Source organism: Podarcis cretensis (genome assembly GCF_951804945.1).
Source record: "Podarcis cretensis genome assembly, chromosome: 6".
Lineage (NCBI taxonomy): Eukaryota > Metazoa > Chordata > Lepidosauria > Squamata > Lacertidae > Podarcis > Podarcis cretensis.
In genome coordinates this window covers 6,862,156-6,872,355 of record NC_137175.1, presented here as the reverse complement: position 1 = coordinate 6,872,355, position 10,200 = coordinate 6,862,156, and positions in this window count along the sequence as shown.

The following is a 10,200-nucleotide window of genomic DNA, read 5'->3' as shown; positions in this document are numbered from 1 at the left end:
CTCAATTGAATTGTTTTATATTTTTTAAAAGACTTCAGGTTTCTAGCCTTTGTCTTTGGGGACCATATTACCTCAAGGACCGCCCCTCTCCATATGAACGGACCCAGATCTGTGAACATCCTCCTCCACATGAGGTCCGGAGGGTGGCAACATGAGAACAGGGCCTTTTCAGTTGTGGCTCCCTGTTTGTAGAATATTTTCCCCTGGGAGACTCGCCTGGCACCTTCATTACATATCTTTGGCCGCCAGGCAAAAACGTTCCACTTCAACCAGGCCTATGGCTGATTGTCATTCTGTGGCCTTTTAAATGTGTTTGTAGGAGTGGGAATTGTGTTTGTTTGGTTCTTGTTCTTGTTTTTTGTGTGTGTTTTTTCATTTTGCATATTTATGCTGTGGATCTGAGATCTTTGGATGAAGTGAATATAGAAACAAATAAACATTGAGGAGGAAAAGCTGAAAACTGGGGCAATTCGGTACTCAATTTACACTGATCTAGTGATTCACTTCTTAAGTAAAGGGTAAAGGGTCCAGTCATTAGGTCCAGTCATTGCTGACTCTGGGGTTGCGGCGCTCATCTCGCTTTATTGGCCGAGGGAGCCGGCGTACAGCTTCCGGGTCATGTGGCCAGCATGACTGAGCCGCTTCTGGCGAACCAGAGCAGAGCATGAAAATGCCATTTACCTTCCCGGCGCAATGGTACCTATTTATCTACTTGCACTTTTGTGCTTTCGAACTGCTAGGTTGGCAGGAGCAGGGACCGAGCAACGGGAGCTCACCCCCTCGCGGGGATTCGAACCGCTGACCTTCTGATTGGCAAGTCCTAGGCTCTGTGGTTTAACCCACAGCGCCACCCGTGTCCCTCTGATTCACTTCTTACACTTCTATAAATACTCATTTATCACTGTTTTGGAAGAACTGGTGTCATGGAGGGATTACTCACAATCCTCCTTTTTAAAAGAAAATAGAGGAAAGGGGGGGAGGATCTTTGTGCTTTGCAGCACTGATTCAAGACATTTTCTTCTCTTTTCATCCCCTCTCCAGCATCTGAGCCATCGGCAACCCAGAGGCAGGCACAGAAACCCATCTCTCTCCCCCAGCTGTTCCTTGGCTTGTTTTTGAAGAGCTCCTCTCTGCCGAGACTTTGGCTAGCTCCAGGGATCACCTGCAGTTCATTTGATTTATGAACGGAGAATTTCTTTATTATTATTTTTTTTCAAAAGTTAAAAAAAAAGAGGGTCTTTGTTTTCTTTTTATTGTTGTTTCAGTTGCTGCCTCTGCTTCCTTCCCGGCTTTGAACACCTCCGGCCCGGCTGAAAATGATGAGAATCGCTGGGGATAAACACTCACACTCCATCATGGAATCTTGGCACACTGGGGAGGAGGTGCCGAAAGGGGCGAGCGGCGCTGGCATCTGCCCCCCCTTTGCACAAACATCTGCTCCATCGCTGCTGCTGCCGCAATTGCCACCATTTCCCCCTCCCTTTGCCCAGTGTTTAATTTCCTAAAACAAGACTTCCAGGGGCAGTTGTGCTCCCTAACCTCCAAACCGCTGGACTACAACTCCCATCATCCCTAACCACTGGTCTTGCTGGCTGGTGGGAATTGTAGTCCAACAACATAAGGAGAGTCTTCTGTAATGGCCCACCTGGTCTAGCAACCTTTTCTCCCAGTGGCCAACCAGATTTATATTATTATTACTAATTGTTTTATTGCATGTACATCCCACTTTTTCCTCCAAGGAGCTCAAGGGTCTCCCCCTTCACGTTTAATCCCCATAACAACCCTGTGGGGTAGGATGGGCTGAGAGGCAGTGACGGGCCCAAGGTGCAGAGCAGCATAGAAAATTGCCTTAGTCTGAATGGGACCATTGGTTCATCTATCTTAATATTGTCTACACTGACTGGCAGCACCTCTCTGGGATTTCAAGTAGGGTTCTCTCCCAACCCTACCTGGAGATGTCAGTGGGGATTCTTCTGCATGCAAGGCAGACACTTCTAACTGTTAAGCATCATTGTTTACTTGCACACTGAAATGCAGAAATGTTTGTATGTGTATTGCTCAGGGTTTAACATCGGGAAATTCCATCATTGAAGCATATTGAAGCTCTCTGAGTTAATAATTAACTCTCTAGCTGGCTTAATAATTAACTGTTGATGTTCTCTGCTCTTTCACGTGAGTGTTTAACCTTAAGTCACACGACTAAGGTAGTCAGTTGCAAATCTTCATTTTGAAGGGAGTTAGTCTGTTGTTCTCCAGGCACCATGGGAGAACGATGTGATAAAGACGCCACTCCAGGAGGGCAAAGCCTTAGGATGGATACAGGCTATGGGAGAGACAGAGCTTTGATTTTTGCTCTGATCGCAATTATGCTATATATTTATGAAGAAGAACCTAGGCTTGAATATGCGCATGTTTTTACAACTTTCAGGGTGTACCCTTGGTTGTTTTGGTATCTGTTTTGAAGAAATTCTGGTTAGTGAAGCTTTGGATAATATTTATAGGCCTGGACCATTTCATTTCCAAAAGGACCCAGTGTTTATGCACCCAATTGCTTCGTGCTGCACAATGTTAATATCTACAGCACTGTCCCAGAGCTATGACCCTTCCCCAGTGAGTCACCCAGCGAGTTTCAAGGCCAAGTGGGCTGCCTTTGCAATGGTTTCATTTTATTGGAAGTTGGTCCTAGGTTTTTTGAGCTTTGTTTACTGAAGTGAGCTGCCTTGCCCTGAAAGAAATATTTAAAAATAGATAAAATTAATATGAATGGAGGGACACCTAAAAACAGACAGACAAATGGACATCTTGCCTGCAGAGAGAAAGCTAGGAGATCAGGGAGAAAAGCTGTAACCCTGAAGCAAAGTACTGGCTTTCTGCTTGCAAGGAGTTCAAACTTCTGAAATGCCAAAATTTCTGCCTGAAATTGGGTGGGGCTGGGGGGTGGAAAGAGAAAGAGAGGGGGGCATCTGTCAGCTGTGATCCCCGCATTTCGGGGGGTTGGACTACATGATCCCTTGGTTCCTTTCCAACTCTACAGTTCTAGGATTACGAAACCACCTGCTTTGAAGGGTGGAGAGCAACACTCGCAACTGCTCCGCCAGCCTTCCTGCTTCCAACTTCTCCATTGTTATTTACCCCTGAAACTTTCCTAGTGCCGTTCTGGAAGGAAGGGGAAATAGCAGCCGCCACCGTCCCTGGCTCTTCGTAATGCCGGCTGGCGCTGCTGGGAGTTGTAGCACAGCTGGAGGGCACCAGGTTGCATAGCTGTCAACTTACAGATTTGAAAACAAGGGACCAGCAGCCTTGAAAACAAGGGACCAGCAGCCAAAATAAGGGGTTTTGCTTAGCTTATACAGAAATCCGGCACTGATGGAGCCGTGCTGCTTTGGCTGCCACTGACTGTGTTTTGCAGGGGGTTGGACTAGATGATCCTAAGGGTCTACAACTCCCACCAAAGAAGAGGGGCAGACAAAACTGATGAACGACGTCGAGATGGCAAAGCTTACAGGCAGAACTAGAAACCAGGAAGAGGACCTCTTTAATAAAGAATGGGGAAAGTTTATGATTTATTTGAAAAGCTATTGTAAAGAGTTACATACACTGGTAGGATTGACAGAAAACTTGTAGTAAAAAATTGAACTATGGATGGACAAATGATTTATAAAAATAGAGTTATGAAAGGGATGCAGAGGGGGAAATCACTACATAAGATGCTGCACTGGTTGGAGGGAATGCTAAGCAGCATGTCGGGGCTGCCGTCGTCCTGGCGCGAGGAGTTCCATCGGCCCTTCCCCGCCCGAGAGGGAGAGAGACTCTCGCCCACGCCGCCTGCGAGCCCGGCATGAGGTGGATGCGGCGCTGCGGCGGCCGCTGAAGCGCCGCCCTTCTGCGTCCCTCCCCATCCCCTCCTCTTCCTCCCCCCTCAGGCCGCCTCCGCAGCCGCCGCTGCTGCTACCGCCCCCTGGCAGCGCGGCGGAAGTCTCTCAAGAGAGGGGCTGCCTGCCCACCCGCCGCCACCTGTCGTCTCACGATGCATCCCTGAGGGGGAAAGGGAGAGACAGAGACGCGGCAGCTCATGCGCGCTCTCTCGCTCTCTCGAGGCGGAGGACCCCAAGCCACTGCTTCCCTCCTGAGCCGGGCGAGCATGAAACCCAGAAAATTTAAGGGACATCATTAATAAGGGACAGCAGTGGGGAAACGGCACTGGGATAAGGGAGTTTCCCGCCAAATAAGGGACAGTTGACAGCTATGCCAAGTCAGCGAGGGCTGAGCTTGGCAAATCCTAGGCTAGCCGGGCTGGCAGTTTGGCTCAGGGTAGCTCCGTCGCCTTCGTCTGCTGAAAACCCTTCTGTTGTCGGAGGTTTTCAGCAAGAGTGGCCAATTCCATGATTTCTGCACCATTCCTTTGCTGCGGAAACCAACGTTGGCCAGACAGGAAACAGGACGTGACTGCAGCAACCGGCATGGAAAGGAGAATATTTTGCTGGAACGAGCGAGGAAAGTCTGGGCCTGCAATGAGTAATGGGGGAGAAGAGAACAAAAGTGTGGGGTGTCCACTGAGAGCCGCACACGCAAAATAGATCTGTGGCTCTTCCAATAAGCTCTTTTCCAATTAGTTGAGGGATGCTGGCTAAAGGATGATTGAACAGCCATGACCTGTTTGCTAATACAGTGGTACCTCGGGTTAAGTACTTAATTTGTTCCGGAGGTCCATTCTTAACCTGAAACTGTTCTTAACCTGAAGCACCACTTTAGCTAATGGGGCCTCCGACTGCTGCCGCGCCGCCGGAGCACAATTTCTGTTCTCATCCTGAAGCAAAGTTCTTAACCCGAAATACTATTTCTGGGTTAGCAGAGTCTGTAACCGGAAGCGTCTGTAACCAGAGGTACCACTGTAAATGCAAATATCTGAGGGCACCAGCCTAGGCTTGAGTCTGCACATAACATCCGCCTGATGACCCCTTCTGCGTTTGCCCAGTGGGCAAAGGAGCCTGGGGAGGAGAACGGCAAGCGGTGGGGAGGTGGGGGACGGGTGAGGCAAATGCTTAACCCTTCTCCCACCAGCCAAATTCTCTCAGACACGCCCCTCTCTTTCTGCCTACGTTTATATCACAAAAACAGATTTCTTATCCCATGGGGAGAAGCACCTAGGAAGGAATTTGGGAGCAAGATTATTTTCTGAAGAGGGGGAAGTTGGTATGCTTTTCGTACCAAATTTCTTCCCGTTTGATTGAGGTTTGTTGTTGTTTTAATTGGGGGATTGGAAGGCACTTATTGCAATGTGTTGTTCTTTTTTTTTGATCTACGTAATGCTTTGTGTGTTGTTGTTTTTTAATTTTTGAAGTAGCTTGGAGGCGCCTCATGTGTCAAACAACCAGAAAATTGAAATAATTATAATATAATATGCTCCTGCCTCCCAGCCACTAGCAGTGCACTTGAAAAGGATGCTCAGTAACAGACCTTCCGCAAAATTAAAAGGGTGGCAAGATTCAGCTGCCTAGCATTGCTTGGAGCGCCAGGTGATTAAATAAAAAGTTAAGGTGGGGTCAGGGATCTGTGGGATCTTCCAAGGCCCTGGCAGTTATCCAAGACTGGGGGTTGCTGTTGCTGGCCTAGTGCAAGTAATAGACAGCAGTTGCTTAGTGGTAAAGGAAAAACACTCTGCACATGCTCAGAACTTAGTATACAGTCATATTGCATGTGTAAAGGAGAGAATTAGCTGGGGTGATACTAAATGGGTGGGGCTAAAGGAGAAGGGGTGGAGCTATTGACCAAGGCCAACAGGAAACCCCCACCCCCACCACATATTCAGAAACAGGTAGTTCAGTTGGTCTGTAACAATTGTCCCCAAAATCTGTGTTTGGATTACCTGGATGGGTGTAAACAATTATCAGACTTTCAGAAGCTGGTTTCTCTGCTTTCATCTATTTCGTTGAAACAGTGAAACCGAATAGTTTTAATTGGATTCGGAATAAACGTGCAAGCCATTGTCACTATATTTTCTTTCTCAGTGAGTCATGCAAACTGCTATTCTTTTTATAATTATTTTTATAGGGTAGCAGGCACCGAGGATGAGTTTATGGAACCAAGAGGACAGTGGCCCAGAAAAAATCTGGGAATGATTTATCTATGAGAACCAGATCCAATCTGCTGGCTTTGTATTTACAACTGAGGTGTCAGGGACGAGAGTCTCTGCTGGTTCTGTGTTCTGTTTAGTGTTTTTTTTTTGGGGGGGGTGGTTTGGATGATGCCCCAAGTCCCTTCCAGTTCTTGGGATCCTGTATTTGTGAGGGAATGTATGACAGCAAGCTTGCCAAGCCAAGTCCTTTTGTCTGACTAATGGTTTTGTCTGACTGGTTAAGAACCAGGATTAACATAACCTAACAAGTCGTTCTGTGCCTTAGATTAATCAATGGTTGAGCTGAAAAGCAGACTGGAAGCTGGAGACACAGAGACCTGCTTGCTCTGTGCTGAATCCAAAGCTGAGATGAATGAAGAAGCAAGTTCTTTTGGGATGTTAACGCTGCAAGCCTCTCCACCTTATCCCCAGGTTGTACGTATGTGTAACTAAAACCACATAGTGTCATACCTCAGGTTAAATATGCTTCAGGTTGAGCGTTTTCAAGTTATGCTCCGCGGCGACCCGGAAGTAACGGGCTCCGTTACTTCCGGGTTTCGCCGCTCGCGCATGGGCAGATGCTCAAAATGACATGACGCACATGCGCGGAAGCGGCAAAACACGACCCGCATATGCACAGACACGCAGTCGTGTGTTACGTTCTACTCAGGATGCGAACGGGGCTCCGGAACGGATCCCGTTCGCATCCAGAGGTACCATTGTATCCTAAAGACATCACAGTCTCTGCGGACCTTCATTCCGAGTTGACCAAACCTAGGGTGAGTGCTTGGAACGCCTGGAGTCGCTAATGACAAATGCAGTCCTACATGTGAACAAAACCAGCACAATCTATGCATGGGTAGGATGCATCGGCAGGTTTGGCGGAAGAACCCCCCCCCCCCACACACACACATATGGGATAGAGTATACATTATCCTAGAAGAAGCCACACTGGACAGAAGCACTTCACGCTGCAACATTTTGTTGCTGCTCTCACTGGCCTATGCTTCCATGCACGTCAGTGTGGGCTCCAAAGGCAAGATCAATTTGCAAAGGTGGGCCGTGGCTCTCTGGACCTTGCTTTTGCTTCGGCTCCCATCTGAGTCCACATCCAGCCTTGAAACTAGGTGTGCCTGCTTAGAAATGTGCAATCTATTTAAAACAGCTAGCCCTCAGCTGTTGCTGGTGCTGCTGCTGTGCTCCTGTGAGGCGAGTGTGACCCTCTTGGAACCGCTCACCCCGATTGCATCTCCTCTCTCCAGCCCCCTGGTGTTATCCCAGTCTCTTGGTACCGGTCCCACCCTGCTCCCACCCTCCTTTCTCCTGAGGGTCTTCTGCAGAAGCCACTCCGGGATTTGTGGCTAGAAAACAGGAAGGCCTCCGCAGCGTGATACAGCGGAAATTAGACAAACGAAATGAAGCGGCCGCAAGGAAACAGGCGGAAGCTGGCAGGATATTTGGAACCGGACCCGTGAATTCTTGAGCTTATCTCTGTCCTGCAGAAGCCCAGAATTCCTTGCAAAACAGCAAGCAGCTGGAGAGCAGCCCACAGCAGTGGAGTGGGGACGTTGCAGCCCCAATGGGCGATGAAAGGCTGAAGCTTTTCCCCAGCATGCGCCGGAGGCAGGACTTCGCCAGTGCGCGCACAAGCGCTCCTGGAAGGACCTCGCTGCTGCCCTCAAGCTTCCAGATGGAGAAGGAGCAGCGTTTTTGCTTTTGGGTGAGGGTGGGAGAATCAGGTCCAAGGCTATGCAGTGCTTTAAAAAGGAACAACAACAACAACTTATTATTTGTACTCCGCCCATCTGGCTGGGTTTCCCTAGCCACTCTGGGCAGCTTCCAACAAAGATTAAAAACACATTAAAATGTCACACATTAAAAACTTCCCTGAACTTGCCTTCAGATGTCTTCTAAGTTTCAGGGAGTTGTTTATCTCTTTGACATCTGGTGGGAGGGTGTTCCACAGGGTGGGTGCCACCACTGAGAAGGCCCTGTGCCTGGTTCCCTGTAGCTTTGCTTCTCACAATGAGGGAACCGCCAGAAGGCCCTCGGCACTGGACTTCAGTGTCCGGGCAGAACTATGGGGGTGGAGACGCTCCTTCAGGTATCCTGGGCCGAGGCCGTTTAGGCACCTGTCTCTGCAATAGGGCGGCCATTTACTCATAGCCAAAAAGAGGTTTGCATGCTATTTGCATGCACATGGATGCAAATTTGGAAATGATTGCTGTAAGCTATATCGAAATTAGGACAGGGACGACAACTTGATGCAGCTCACATTTAAAGGCAAGCCTACCAAATTATTATTATTATTGTTGTTGTTATTATTATTATTATTATTATTATTATTATTATTATTTTCTGAAACAGTAGGCAAATCAGCTGGAATTTCATTTAATCACCTCTCCCCCATCAAAAGTAACAGATCATTTCAGCTGATGAAGTCAAAGCCGTTTGTGAGGTCTCTGAAGATGACGTACAAGGACACGGGTGGCGCTGTGGTCTAAACCACCGAGCCTCTTGGACTTGCTGATTGGAGGGTCCCTGGTTCAAATCCCCATTGACGGGGTGAGCTCCCATTGCTCTGTCCCAGCTCCTGCCCACCTAGCAGTTCAAAATCACACCAGTGGGAGTAGATAAACAGGCACCGCTGTGGCAGGAAGGTAAACGGCGTTTCCGTGCGCTCTTGCACTCGTCACAGTGTCCCGTTGCGCCAGAAGCGGTTTAGTCCTGCTGCCACATGACTTGGAAAGCTGTCTGTGGACAAACGCCGGCTCCCTCGGCCTAAAAACAAGATGAGCGCTGAAACCCCATAGTCGCCTTTGACTGGACTTAACCATCCAGGGGTCCTTTACCTTTTTTCGCCTTTTAAAACGGGCACCTCTGCTCTACACATTTCTCCTGCAGCAGTGACAAATTCATCTTGACTCTCGACCTCTGAGCTCTAAAGCCACATTGTGATTCAGGATAGATCCCCGTCAGCGAGTGACTGTAACCTGTTGAGATCTACACAGGCAAAGGCTTTCCCCACACTACTCAGCAGGGAGATTCCATGGTAGTTCTTACATTCAAAGGGGTATGTCCCATTATAAAGGACATTTCCTCCCAAGTAGACATGTTGACTGTGTACATACCTTACGTTTTAAAGCATATCCGCCTGGCCCCAAGAATCTTGGGAACTGTAGTTTATCCTTCACAGAACTATATTTCCCAGCACCCTTCACAAAATACAATTCCCAGTATTCTTTGAGGGGGGGGGCATAAAGTTATACCTCGGGTTACAGCCGCTTCAGGTTGCGTTTTTTCAGGTTACGTACCGCCGAAACCCAGAAGTACCAGAACAGGTTACTTCCAGGTTTCAGCGGTTGCGCATGCGCAGAAGCGCTAAATTGTGCTTTGCGCATGTGTAGAAGCACCAAATCGCAACCCACGCGTGCACAGATGCGGATTGCAAGCGCTGCAGGTTGCGAACGTGCATCCCGCACAGATCACGTTCGCAACCCGAGCGTCCACTGTACTTAATTGTATGGTGTGTACTTAGCCATTATAGTTGCGCTTTTTAATTTATCTGTTTTGGGGAAATATGCCAGGACTATCCAAGGAATAATCAAGTGAGTAAATTGGGAGTGGGAAGCACCTTTTCCCCACCTGTAAAAGGGAATGTTTTGGGACTTCTGGCCTCCCTCCCTTCCCACGAGGTCTATCCGAGTCAATCCCTGCCTGCCCCTAAAAGTTTTAGAGTTTGTTTATTACAAAGGAAATGTGCAGACCTTGCTTTGTTTTCCTCTCTCTCTCTCTCTCCATTAGTGAGAGAAAGGATGCAGCACATCTGGGGATGGAAGGGAGAAAAAAATAAAGAATCTAGGCAGACACTTCCGAGGGAGACCATAGCTGGAGACGGGGGACCTTGGCAGGTGCAATTCAGGGGGGGGCAATTTTTATTTATTTATTTGTTTATTTATTTTAGAGGCATGGGAGAGGAAGAAAAGTGGAGAATCAAAATGTAAATCATCCTTGTATTATTGTGGTTGGTAGTATTGTCTGATACCTCAGGAGATGGCTGGGCTCAGCATCCGGTTGTTGTTTTT